Below are 11,397 nucleotides of genomic sequence, written 5' to 3'. Positions count from 1 at the left end.
TGAACGTCGCTGAAGATGTCCGTCACAATTGGAGCTAGAGTAACCCGCGCACCCATGCTCGCTATGCACTGCAGGGCTGCCCTGGAGTCCGTGTATACCACCCACATCCACGGAGCGTCGCGCAGAGCATACCGCAGGAACGACAAGATGCCGTAAAGCTTGGCTGGCGTAGATGATATCCGTGAGACCGATGGAATAACGAAGGCGGCCGATGAACTTACAGGTGTAGATGACCCGTCGGTGTAGACGACAGTGTGCTCAGCGTATACGCTTAACATCATGTTCAATGACATCTGGCGAAGGACTGACGGTGGCACTTGCTTTTTTTTTAACGTTGAGTCCCGGATTGCCGGGGAGATCGAGGGCAGTGAGAGAGACCACGGGGGACACGAAGACGCTGTTTGTTTTACTACAAACGAGGGAAATTAAGGCTTTGTTTCCACAACGATTTTGTAGAGGTTGCTCTGTTTGCGCGAATGAAGCCTGAATGAATGAATTAATGTATATGAGCCTTAGCGAGCATTCCGTACTCGTGTGCATACACCGTGTGGTGTTACAATACAAAACGTGTAGTGCCACCCTGAAGTACGGAGCGGGATGAGAATGTCACACAATCGATCGCCCATTTTGAACTTCACAAAGACCTTGCAGTTCGTGAGACATTAACCCAGCACACCTAAATACTCCAGAGGTTTTTATATTATACGGAGGGCTGTCCTAAAGAGACTCTTCAATGGAAATTGCGAACTGAAGGAACAACGGAGCGCCTTGATTAATGGAGTGAGGCAAAAAGAGAAGAAGACATAACGCAAAGTTTCAGGCAACAGGTCCCTGGAAGCGCGCGCCGTTTGGTAATCGAGATGATTTTTTATGCTTTTCTGCTTCTTCCGATTCCCTTGGGGTGTATCTGCAAAAAACAAATTGAAGGGAAACGCATTTTGTAAGAGGAAGTGGTCATAAAACTATTTGAGGGTAAAATGCAGCTCCATCGCGTACAAGATGAAGTGAAGAAAGAAATAGAGAGCGAGTGACAGAGAGAGAGAGAGAGAGAGAGAGAGAGAGAGACCTTGCAGCGAAATAATGAGAGCTTGGAAAGGGACGGCGGATGGCGAGGAGGTTTTGTAGGAGGGGTTGTAATGACTTTTGTGGGGTGTGCGTGAAAGGAGTCAGAGTGTAGCAGACATATCTGGGAAAGCGAGATAAATTGCGAAATAATTGTCTGCAGACTTTATCCGTGTATTTAGCACGACTATTCTAATCATCGTAAAGAAGGGTGCGATATGTTTTTTTTTTTCTCTTTTACTTTTTGAACACATAACTCGCAGCTAAATATATACTGAGTGTTTCACGAAAAATGAGTGAAAGTAAAAAAGAAAGAGAAAAGGTTCATAGCACACCAAAGAAACTGATTGCATTGTGTCACCAGTGGTGTGAGGATACTCAAACAATTTTTGTTTTGTAATTAATTAATTAAGTGAAATTAATTAGTCAGTTTTTGAATTATAAGGATTAGAGCCAAAATGTCAATGAGAAAGTTGTAGCGGGCGATAGAACGACATGAATCCCGTTGATTGCAACTTTGTACCCCTGAGTGATCCCTTTTTTCCCGGCTCCAATTAGGTTTGTTTCTCCAACACATAGCACACGTGTCGGCAGTACCTCCGCCTTCGAGATCACTATCGGCGGCACCCGCTAGTTATGAAGCTCCGGAGACGCAAGCATTGCAGCGTACACCCATGTGTCTCTCAACTGAAGACTAGTATACTCGACTTTATGGTCACACCCCACAGCTCCCAGCACTCCTCCTTGGACTTTTCCGACGCCCTGGAACACGTCTAGTGTCATCTACTTGTTTCTTTAATGGCTTTTTTCCCTGCATTATAATTCACTGGCTTGCACTGTGGCATTGAGGAGTGCTCAGTCACCCTCCCAGGTGTTGATCGCTCGCTGAGTGACCCGTTATTTGCCAATTTCGAACGATGGGCAGCTACCCGGAGCTGACGAGCCGCAAACACGGCGAAACATGTGTACTCTGGTGCCGTCGCATCGTTCCATGAGTAATTATATATATATATATATATATAATAAAGAGGGGAAAAAGCCATTAAATAAATAAATAAATGAACGTCATTTATTTATTTATTTAATAGCTTTTTCCCCTCTTTATAATTCACTGGCTTGCACTGTGGCATTGAGGAGTGCTCAGTCACCCTCCCAGGTGTATATCGCTCGCTGAGTGACCCCTGGTTTGCCAATCCCGAACGATGCGCAGCTACCCAGGGCTGACGAGCCGCAAACACGGCGAAACACGTGTCCTCTGGTGCTGTCGCATCGTTCCATGAGTATCTATATATATATAACATATATATAATTACCGCACCCTGATACGTGCAGCAATAGAACCAAAGCACGCCCCACCCAAACACAGCTATCGTTCCACCTCACATTCTGACCCCAGGAATGCAATTTCATCAAAGCAGATCACGCGAGAATCGATATCACCGACGCTTGAAAACGGTTATCGCATCGCATATTCAACTCACAAATCATCACAATCGTGGCACATTAATCTCGCGAAATGACTGCCGCTGATCAGCGTTGTAAGGGAATCGAAGGAAGCAAATTGTCATTCAGAGAGCGTGCGCCGTCCCAGGCAGTTCGTGTTCGAAGCCCATTAGGAAAGATTGCGGTTTCCTCCGACCTGTCCTCATACACAACTCCACTCCTACAATTACACTTGGCAGTGCCCTCTCAAGATTGTGCGCTGTGCACACGCACCTCGTATTTACGAGGTTCTGGGTCGTTCTGGGCTTAAATATAGATTACGACTCTGGCGATGTGTTTCGGATTGCGTGTGCGACGGGGGGGAACAGAGATGCTGCGGCCATGAAAAGGATTTTCGAAGCCACGTCGCCTATGTGTAATGGACTCGGCGGTGTTTCCGACAAGATGAAGGTGCGGTGAGGGCGGGCCGGCGTGCGATAATTATAGGGTATTGAGGTGTGGTGTCCGACTCTATTGAAACATTCGTACAGGGTGGGGTGGCGGGGAAGACGTGTGGTCTGGATTGAACGGAATTCCCGTTCCTGCGTGATACATGCGATGGAGACTTGTGGTAGGTTCGTGGCGGTATAATGATTTTCTGTCTGTCGACCGTCATGTAGTTCCTTCTTTGACTTGCGGACACTGTGAAAAGTAGTTATGTTGCTTAATAGTAACATAATTCTTTTTTGTTTTCAAAGGTTATTCAGTAAAATGAACACAAAGAAACAGACATGACCCACATAAGCCTGTCTGAGATTGAAGGTGGTTGCGTTGTCCACCATGTTCATTCCCAACCAAAGTGTTCTACACGTTCTCTGCACCTAAGCCAAATGGCTTGTGGGGGGCTAGGCCGGACAGGATGGTGAGTGAACAATCCCAATGTATACGAGAGACCTGACTACCAAAAAAAGAGAGAGCATATATAACACTAAAAGAACAAAGGAAAACGAAACAAAACGATTCAATAATGGCCTTAAACATAATAAAGAACAAGTAACGTGCATTGATAATAGAGGGACGGAAAATACTGGTATCTAAAAAAAGCTGAATGATGCAAATCAGAGGCAATGAATTGCAACATGACGATGGTGATGATGATGACTTGTTTTCATGTGTGTCTAACGAACATTCTATGGTCCCGCCTAAGCCAAAGGGCTTGTTTAACTGGACCTTACGCCAACAGCATATGCAACGAAGGTACGTCATCTGCAGTCTACAAACTTATGAGCCACAGTCGCATCGCTGCGCTAACACAAAATAAAATAGATAAATAAAATACCAACTTATGAAAAGCACTGAGAGCAAGCGCGCCCTATAAAAGTGAAAACATGGTGTTCACAAAGAAAAGACGACGAACTTGCTAAGCACCTCATTCACATTTTTGCTTTAAAGTAACGCTTCTATTCTCGTTGCTTATTTCGGTTGTATCAGATATAGTTTAATTAAATAACCGTGGGACATTGTAATGGCGATGTAATATTCCGCGTCTGCTAAATACGTGGGCGGAACGGCGAAGGCGGGCCGTCAATGCCGCATCTACCAGCGTCACAGCAGAGCGGATTTAAGGCATCCCGCGCGTTGGTGGTAGCCAAGGTCTTGCTGAAGACTGGGAGGTGGTGGGTTCGACTCCTATCACCGGCTCGTGCTGTCTGAGGTTTTCCCTGGGTTTTCCGAAGACTTTCCAGACGAATGTCGGCACAGTTCCTCCTGAAGTCGGCCCAGGACGCATACTAACCATCCATGTCCCCGATTCCTTCCTGCTGTCCTCTCTCCATCTGTCCACATCTGTACGCCGCTCATAGCCATAATTGCTTCGCGGTGCTCACACAGAATAAAAAAAAAAGCCGCATCTTGCGTGGGGTCTGCAATTTATAGCAGATGACCCAACACTATTTCAAAGTTGCAGTAGATTTAAATAGATTTTGAATTTAAACTTGTGACATTACCGAGATTGTCTGACAGTGAATGAGTTTTGATCCCAAACCCAATTATGGAGAAAGAGAAAGAAAAGGAGCCTCCAGTCCAAACAAATTTAAAAACAAGGGAATAAACAAAAGCACAAGGCTAGTCCTTCCTTCGCATTGTCCCGTGCAGTACGTTTGTCTGTTCTTTCCTCGTCGAAATCAGAAACACTGTAAACACGATCAAACGGCATAAATGCAGGCTTGCTCGCGAATAAGCGCCATACTAACGCGTGTTGTATACGTATCTTTGTTGTGCCGATTTTTTTCCAAGGTTCAACATCGTTTAGTATGGACTTCGAACGAACCTTCTACGCAAGGTTAATTTCCCAGTTCGGACAGTCGTCGCGAAAGCAGAGCTGACGTATATTTATTTCGCGCCACGCCACTTCACTTTTGTTTACTCGCAGAGCAGGAAACTAACCGTGTCAGACGAAGGCGGGGAGATGTCCCTTCGCATTGCATATGTATTTATTCTCCTCGGGAAGTATCCTTTTCTCTTCTATCTCTTGTGTTCCTTCGGCCTTGTTTCCGCATCGCTTCTCGGTAAAATGGTCTTTTCTCACTTTGCCTCTTGCTGCCCTAGACTGGAAGAAAGCAGGGGAACGAGGAATTTCCTCCACATTTAAGGAACACGGAAGCTCGTTAGAGATTTTTGTTCGTCTCCTTACAGTGTCCGTGAAGTAGGAGTATAATACGAAACTCATTTTCATGCTTTTTTGGGTTTTTTCTAGGTGCGGGTCGTAGATTGCCAATCCTCTACCAAATGACATCGAAATCGCGTTTTTGGTTAAAGAGGCACGAAAGTGCAAATTTTTTTTTCGTGCTCCTACTCGTGAAATGAAGTTGCCGTTACCTTGACATCAATACAAAAGGAACGACATTCATCCGTTGGGTCCTTGGTTCTTTTTTTTTGCGAAAGAAACCGCAAAATCGCGTTTCGGTTGAAAAAGCACGAAAGTGCAAAAATTCTCCTCATCCTCCTCGCGAAATGAAGTTGCCGTTACCTTGACATCAATACAAAAGGAACGGTATTCATCCCTTCGATCCTTCGTTTACTAGTTTTTTTTTTTTTTACGAAAGAAACCACAAAATCACGTTTTGGTTAAACGGGCACGAAAGTGCAAAATTTCTCCTCCTCCTCCTCGCGGAATGAAGGTGCCGTTACCTTGACATCAACACAAAAGGAACGGTATTCATTCGTTGAGTCCTTCGTTGGTCATGAGCGAAAAAAAACGCAATATTACGGTTTCCTCCCCCCCCCCTCTCTCTCCACCTGGAGAGGCCCGACACCGCGATTGGTCCCCTCAACCTATCTTTGAACAAATGAACATAATTGGACAAATAATTTGCGTAGATCAATTAGAGCGCGGTGGCAATACTGCTTGGCAATAATGCTGGAAATACTGGCCCCAAACTAAGTCACACGCATACAAAGAAGGCCTCGAGGGCTTGCTTGCTTCCTTGCTTGTTGCCGTTTGGGGTCAAGCAGCACAGCCTCTTCGCCCGATGTTAGCCGGATATTGGCAAATACTTGCCCGATATTGGCCTAGTATTTGCCAATGTCCGGCCAATATTGGGCGAAGATGCTGCGCTGCTTGGGCTCCAAACGGCAACAAGCAAGCAAGCAAGCCTTTGAGACCTTCTTTGTATGCGTCACTTCCTTTTTCCTTGCACTCTTTCAGTCACGGATGTGCCCGTCTCTAATCACACTGGGGAACACACCACGGTTCTACTCTTACCGCATTACAAATTCATGCAAGTTCCTCTAACTCTTGCAGCACGTGCAAAACTTATCCTTAATTTTTGAAGCAACCCTTCGCGCTCACTCGCTCTCTCTCCAAGGTATCGCACGTACAGCGGAAGCTTCTCCGACATCTAATTTAATGAAGCCGAGGGATATCCGAAGTCAGGCTGGTTGAAGCACATAGTGCTGTGCGCGTGGGTGCTTTGTTACGGAGATTTATTGAAGATAAGCTTAATGAAAACAAATGAGAAAGGAAGAATAAAAAGTGCGCAATGAAATTTTAGGCAAGAGCTTTGTGCAGTAGAGAGCTTACCCGTTATAGCCGGATTGTGTGGTTAACCTGTGACGCTACAGCACCTGCGTAGTACGATCTAAGAATAAACCCTATAGGATGGGCTCACGCGTGCGGTGCCACGGAATGCCGTGTGCATGCCACAGATAAATTGCTCTTTAATCTTCCTTGCCACCCCGTTTTTTTTCTTTGTCCAGGACCAACACCATGCCACCAACCCAAATCCTTCCATCGTCGAGTTTGATACCACTTCCCTCATTGTCCGCCAGTCGGGCGCTTCTCGGGTCGAGACCCTGGAAACGAAAGGTCGAAGCGACGAACTAGAGTATACGTTGTTAGTTGAGCCAATTCGTTCACCTGCCAAAATTCGTAATCCACAGGAAATGTTAACGTGGCTTTTGAATATTTGTGCTCCTATCGCACTGAGTTTTATAACTTCGTGTCGTCGATGTCGCTATAGAATTCCTTACGCTGTTTCGCCATTCACAACAATTCTAGTTGTTCCCCCCCTCCCCGCCACGCACACGCAGAGACGCAAGCTTGTAAACTGGAGAGGATTTCGGCCACAGGCTGGTTTCCATGATGGATCAGAATGCTTCTGGGGTGTAAACCTGCTGCGTTGTGGGGACTTCAGGGACTTGTGAGGCTTGTGAGGCTTCGATGAAAGATGAAAGACGAAAGTCACTGAAAGTCACTGATTTCTTAGGCAATTTGAGGCTTTGTTTGTATCTGTGCCTTCTATGTTGTTCCAGCCTTAGAACATCAGTTTCTCTCTTGTGAGGCTTGTAAGGCTTCGTGCTTCTGCTGCTTGAGGCCTGTGTTGTGTTTATCCGTTTGTACGTTCCAGCCTCAGAACAATTGCTTTCTTTCATGTTCCTGCTGAATTCCCTTCTGAATCCCCCGGTTTTTCTTTATTATTTACTGTCTTACACATTGATGACAATAATGAAATGGTAATCATGTAGAATTGACTGTGCTATGATTGTGCGCTCTTGTCGTTTGAAGCGCATGATTGCTCGCTCCGTGCAAGAGTAATTCGCCGCTTTTTGCCTCTTTTCGTATCGGAGAACGCATACTCACGTCCAAGCAAAATTTCAAGATAAATATCTATTTACGCACATACTCGCCTCAAGACGACCACGCCAGGACGACCACTACTTCAAGTGTAAGCACGGCATGGCACGACACGAAAAACGCACACGCAAGTTCCCGGGAACTTCCGGAAATCAGCTTTCAGCTACACCTAACTTGTTCTAACAACCAGCCTACGGGTACAAAAGAAACACACGACTGCACAAAGTGCAGAACACGTATGGCCGTTTTGAAGCGCTTCGATGTCAGTAAATAGACACTTTTTTTAACTGTTCTACTGAGAAAGCTTTTCCGAGCCGGCAGAACCATTTCCGTGCTTTCTATTATCTTTCTCTTCGCAACCAACAACTTCGTTTCCGACGCATATGAATAATTTATCATAGCCTTTGAGGCCGCACGTTTGAGCTGCGAGGAAGAAAAAGTGGATAGTATTTTAGAGGTGGCAACGTGCAAAGTGGTTTCGAAGGGAAGGTGGAAAGAAGAAATAGTTCATAAATATGCAGGCACTGTAGGAAGCTCTGTTTTCCGTAAAAGTGGGGCACCATGCGGCTTGCGTGCTGGGTAACGCGCAGCTAGAATAGTAAAGATGGCGGGTAGTTGACTTGAAATGTGAAGCGTGCACAGGGACATTTACTGCATCGACAAAGCGGTGTGTATCTGTACAAATGTATGTTGTACACTGAAGAAAATGTAGAACGTAAAGGAGTAAATTTTGGAGCAGTTACAGCTTATACACTCTAAGGCAAAAGGGAGTACTTTTAGTCTCTTTCGGGACCATACAGGGTGTTCATTTTTTTTGTTACATAATTTTTATTTAAAAAACTGCCAGAGCAAAATATATGCAGTTTTCAAAGTATCTCGGAGTAGTCATCGCAGTGACAATGAAAGGAAAGAAGTGCAAAAGTAACTGAGATCACACGATGTAGCGCACTGATGTTTTACTACGCGGAGCTATTGAAGTACAAACAAGCGTATTTGCACAAATTGTGAATGGTGCCCAGGCTCAAAATGAGTAGCAGCTGTGACGAACACAGAACTGTTCTGTTCCAAACTAAGCCCAGTGCCCGGGGTCAAGTAGAGTCACTAGGGTCGAGGATGCATAGAACAGATGGGACAAGTCCTTTTGGGCCATTCATGCGTCCAGCTACCCTGATGGAGGCTACGACACGCGACTCATTTTTTTGGGTCAGTTTGAAGTCGAAAAGTAGGCCTGGAAGAAGGGGGACAACGGAAGAAGAAAACATGAAAAACCGTAACGCCGCCACGTGGGCGTTGGAAAAATCGCAGTTCATCGGATAGTTCCGATTTCTTGCGAAAAACATCGGAGGGAGTTTATCGGATAAATCCGAAAAGTCGGAAGCCTAGTTAAAGTGTACGCGTCCGAAAACAGAACAGCAATCCACACAAGAACGTTACGTGTAGATTGCAGTTGCTCTCTATTTTATTACCATTACCCTAATTTTTACTCCCCCAGCAGTGCAAATAATTCCTCAACTTGGTAGAAACTTCCGTGCGTTCAGTCCCGTAAGGAACAGACAATTGTGGCAATGCTTACCCCAAAACACCGAACATCCTCATTGGATGTACGAATCCGGCCGTTTGGACATTTTTCGTACATCGAGAGGATATTCGGTGTTGTTGGGGATCTACTCCCCCCAAAAGACCAAAATTATCTCTCTTTTTTTTCTGTGTGTGTTAAAGTGTACGCATCTGAAAACTACCAGAACGCGATTCACACAAAAAATCTCGCTCGCAACTTTTCAGCGTGAGCGATGCCATGCCGTCGGTTTGGAGCATTCTGCCTCAAAGCAAGGCTTTCTGCTGAGTACCTCAAGCGGATGTTTCCAACCCTTAGTGCATCCTTTGTCGTGAGAAGGGGATAATTTGCATTTAGAAAGAATTCACGGGCCACAGCGCGCGGCCATGATCTTTGTTTCCTATGCCAAAAAATGCGCTCTCTCCTCTGTGCCTTCTGCTTTGTTGAAAACGAACAGAATGCGTCCTTTTATTGCTTTGTATCCGACGCACGCTGTTCTTCCCGCTTCGCTATCTTTTGCTCGTCAACGTCAACTTGCAGTTGAAAGTCCAAGACGAAAGCAAGCTTCGGGCCTTGATGGAGCCTTGTTTGGGTTGCTCGCAATTCCACACACGTAGACAAAACGCAATCCTGGAGAATCAAGCTCTTTCTCTTTTCTTTTCTTTCTCTGATATCAGACGAGTACAGTGTTTGCAGCGAAACGTATCGACACGGTTAACAGCATCCTGGGCTGTATTTTCGTAGTCGTTGGTTTTACCAGTGTGTGACTTAGGGAACGGGTAGTTACGAAGTTTATCTTGACCCCCCCTCCCCCTCCAAACGAAGAAAAAGAAGGAAATCGGAGAGACTCAGTTGGCTGTCTTATAGAGGATATTACAAAGTCGTGAGCAGCTAGCTACTGTTGAAACACCTACACTCCCAATAAAACCCTCTGGAGACTTGCGACAACACGCACAAACACATAAATGGGATGATGATGTGGTGGGTCATTCAACGCCGTTATGGCGGCACACTGCTCCATTGCTGCTGTGGAAGGGATGAAAAAGGGATGACGATGATGAAAAGGAGTCCTATTAGAGTTCGTCCATTGGTCCAGTGCTGGAGAGGAACTCAGCAACAACTGGTAGGCCTCGCATCCGATGTGCGTTGTTCGACCATGGCCCGGGACTTTTGGCTAAGTCGAACTGGCGTCGATCGACGTGCTGCGGAGCAGTTTCTATGAGGGCGCGCTCGCGATCGTACAGTCCGCAGACAAGGGGGATGTGAGGGAGGTCAGGAACGTGCGACAAGCGTTGGAAACAAATTAAGTATAACTAACCTTACTGTAGCTTCCGACTTGCCTGTTCCCTATAGGCAGAACACGACTACAAATACTTCACAGGTACACAAAATGCTTCGCACGTTGTGCGTTAGCTTGTTCGCACTACACTCTAAGCAAAAGAATGAGTAGTTTTAGTCCTTTTGCGGACTAGGTGCATTCCTGCAACCGTTAGTCCTCTTTGAGACTAATTTGTTGGAAAGTTCGGTCTATAGATTACTTTAGACTAGTCTGGAAAAGTTTGTGTGAAGTTTAGGGACTATAGTCTGTCGGGGAGCTTCTCTTTTTCTTTCTTCAGGGGACAAAGCTAGAAATAAATGCAATGTTGGGGATAGAAGATGTAATTGCTCCTCAGTATATTCAATTTCTCCTAAAGTGTACACCCCATGTCATTGTCAATTTGTTGTATTTGTTTTTGCTGTTGACAACAACAACAATAAATGAAAGAAAAGTGATGATGACATGGGACGTTTCCGCGTTGCGGTTGACCAAACCTAAAGCGACTATGGCAAACCTCAGCAATACATAAAGATAATAATATTAATATTTTACTAGTTCGCATGAATGGTTACAAGGGGCCTCATACACCAGCTAACTGCGCAGCGATCTCATGTCACGTTGATGTCTCCTGTGTGCTCGGGCCTTCTGTAGGCAAACAATTACCCCCAACGCAAAGCTGCATGACGTCCCACTTCGTCCCCTGCTTACAGAACGTGCTACCGCTTCCGCACCCCTCAGTCCATCTGTCCAGTCACAGACGCACTGCTTCTACCCCCTCCTTTTGACATGCCCCTTAACAACAAAATGCTGGCCAGCCAGTCAGGAAGGAACTTTTGCACTCGATAACAAGTCGGACGGGGCGCGTGAATGTAAGTGGCTCAGAAGGGAGCTGGGACGTTTTTCTGG

General features: G+C 45.7%; 1 long non-coding RNA gene across 1 annotated transcript in view; it reads right to left on the bottom strand.

Annotated features, from left to right (window-relative positions):
- Positions 1 to 614: 614 nt before the first annotated feature.
- Positions 615 to 11,397, bottom strand: part of LOC135366790 (uncharacterized) — a 304,126-nt gene continuing 293,343 nt past the window's right edge. The window contains exons 6-7 of the long non-coding RNA XR_010414286.1: positions 4,930 to 5,092; positions 615 to 907 (exon numbers count right to left, since the gene is read on the bottom strand). This is a non-coding gene — a long non-coding RNA (uncharacterized LOC135366790). The remainder of the gene's footprint in view (positions 908 to 4,929; positions 5,093 to 11,397) is intronic.

Source organism: Ornithodoros turicata, chromosome 8 (genome assembly GCF_037126465.1).
Source record: "Ornithodoros turicata isolate Travis chromosome 8, ASM3712646v1, whole genome shotgun sequence".
NCBI classification, from domain to species: Eukaryota; Metazoa; Arthropoda; class Arachnida; order Ixodida; family Argasidae; genus Ornithodoros; species Ornithodoros turicata.
This window is presented reverse-complemented; position numbering and strand designations above follow the sequence as displayed.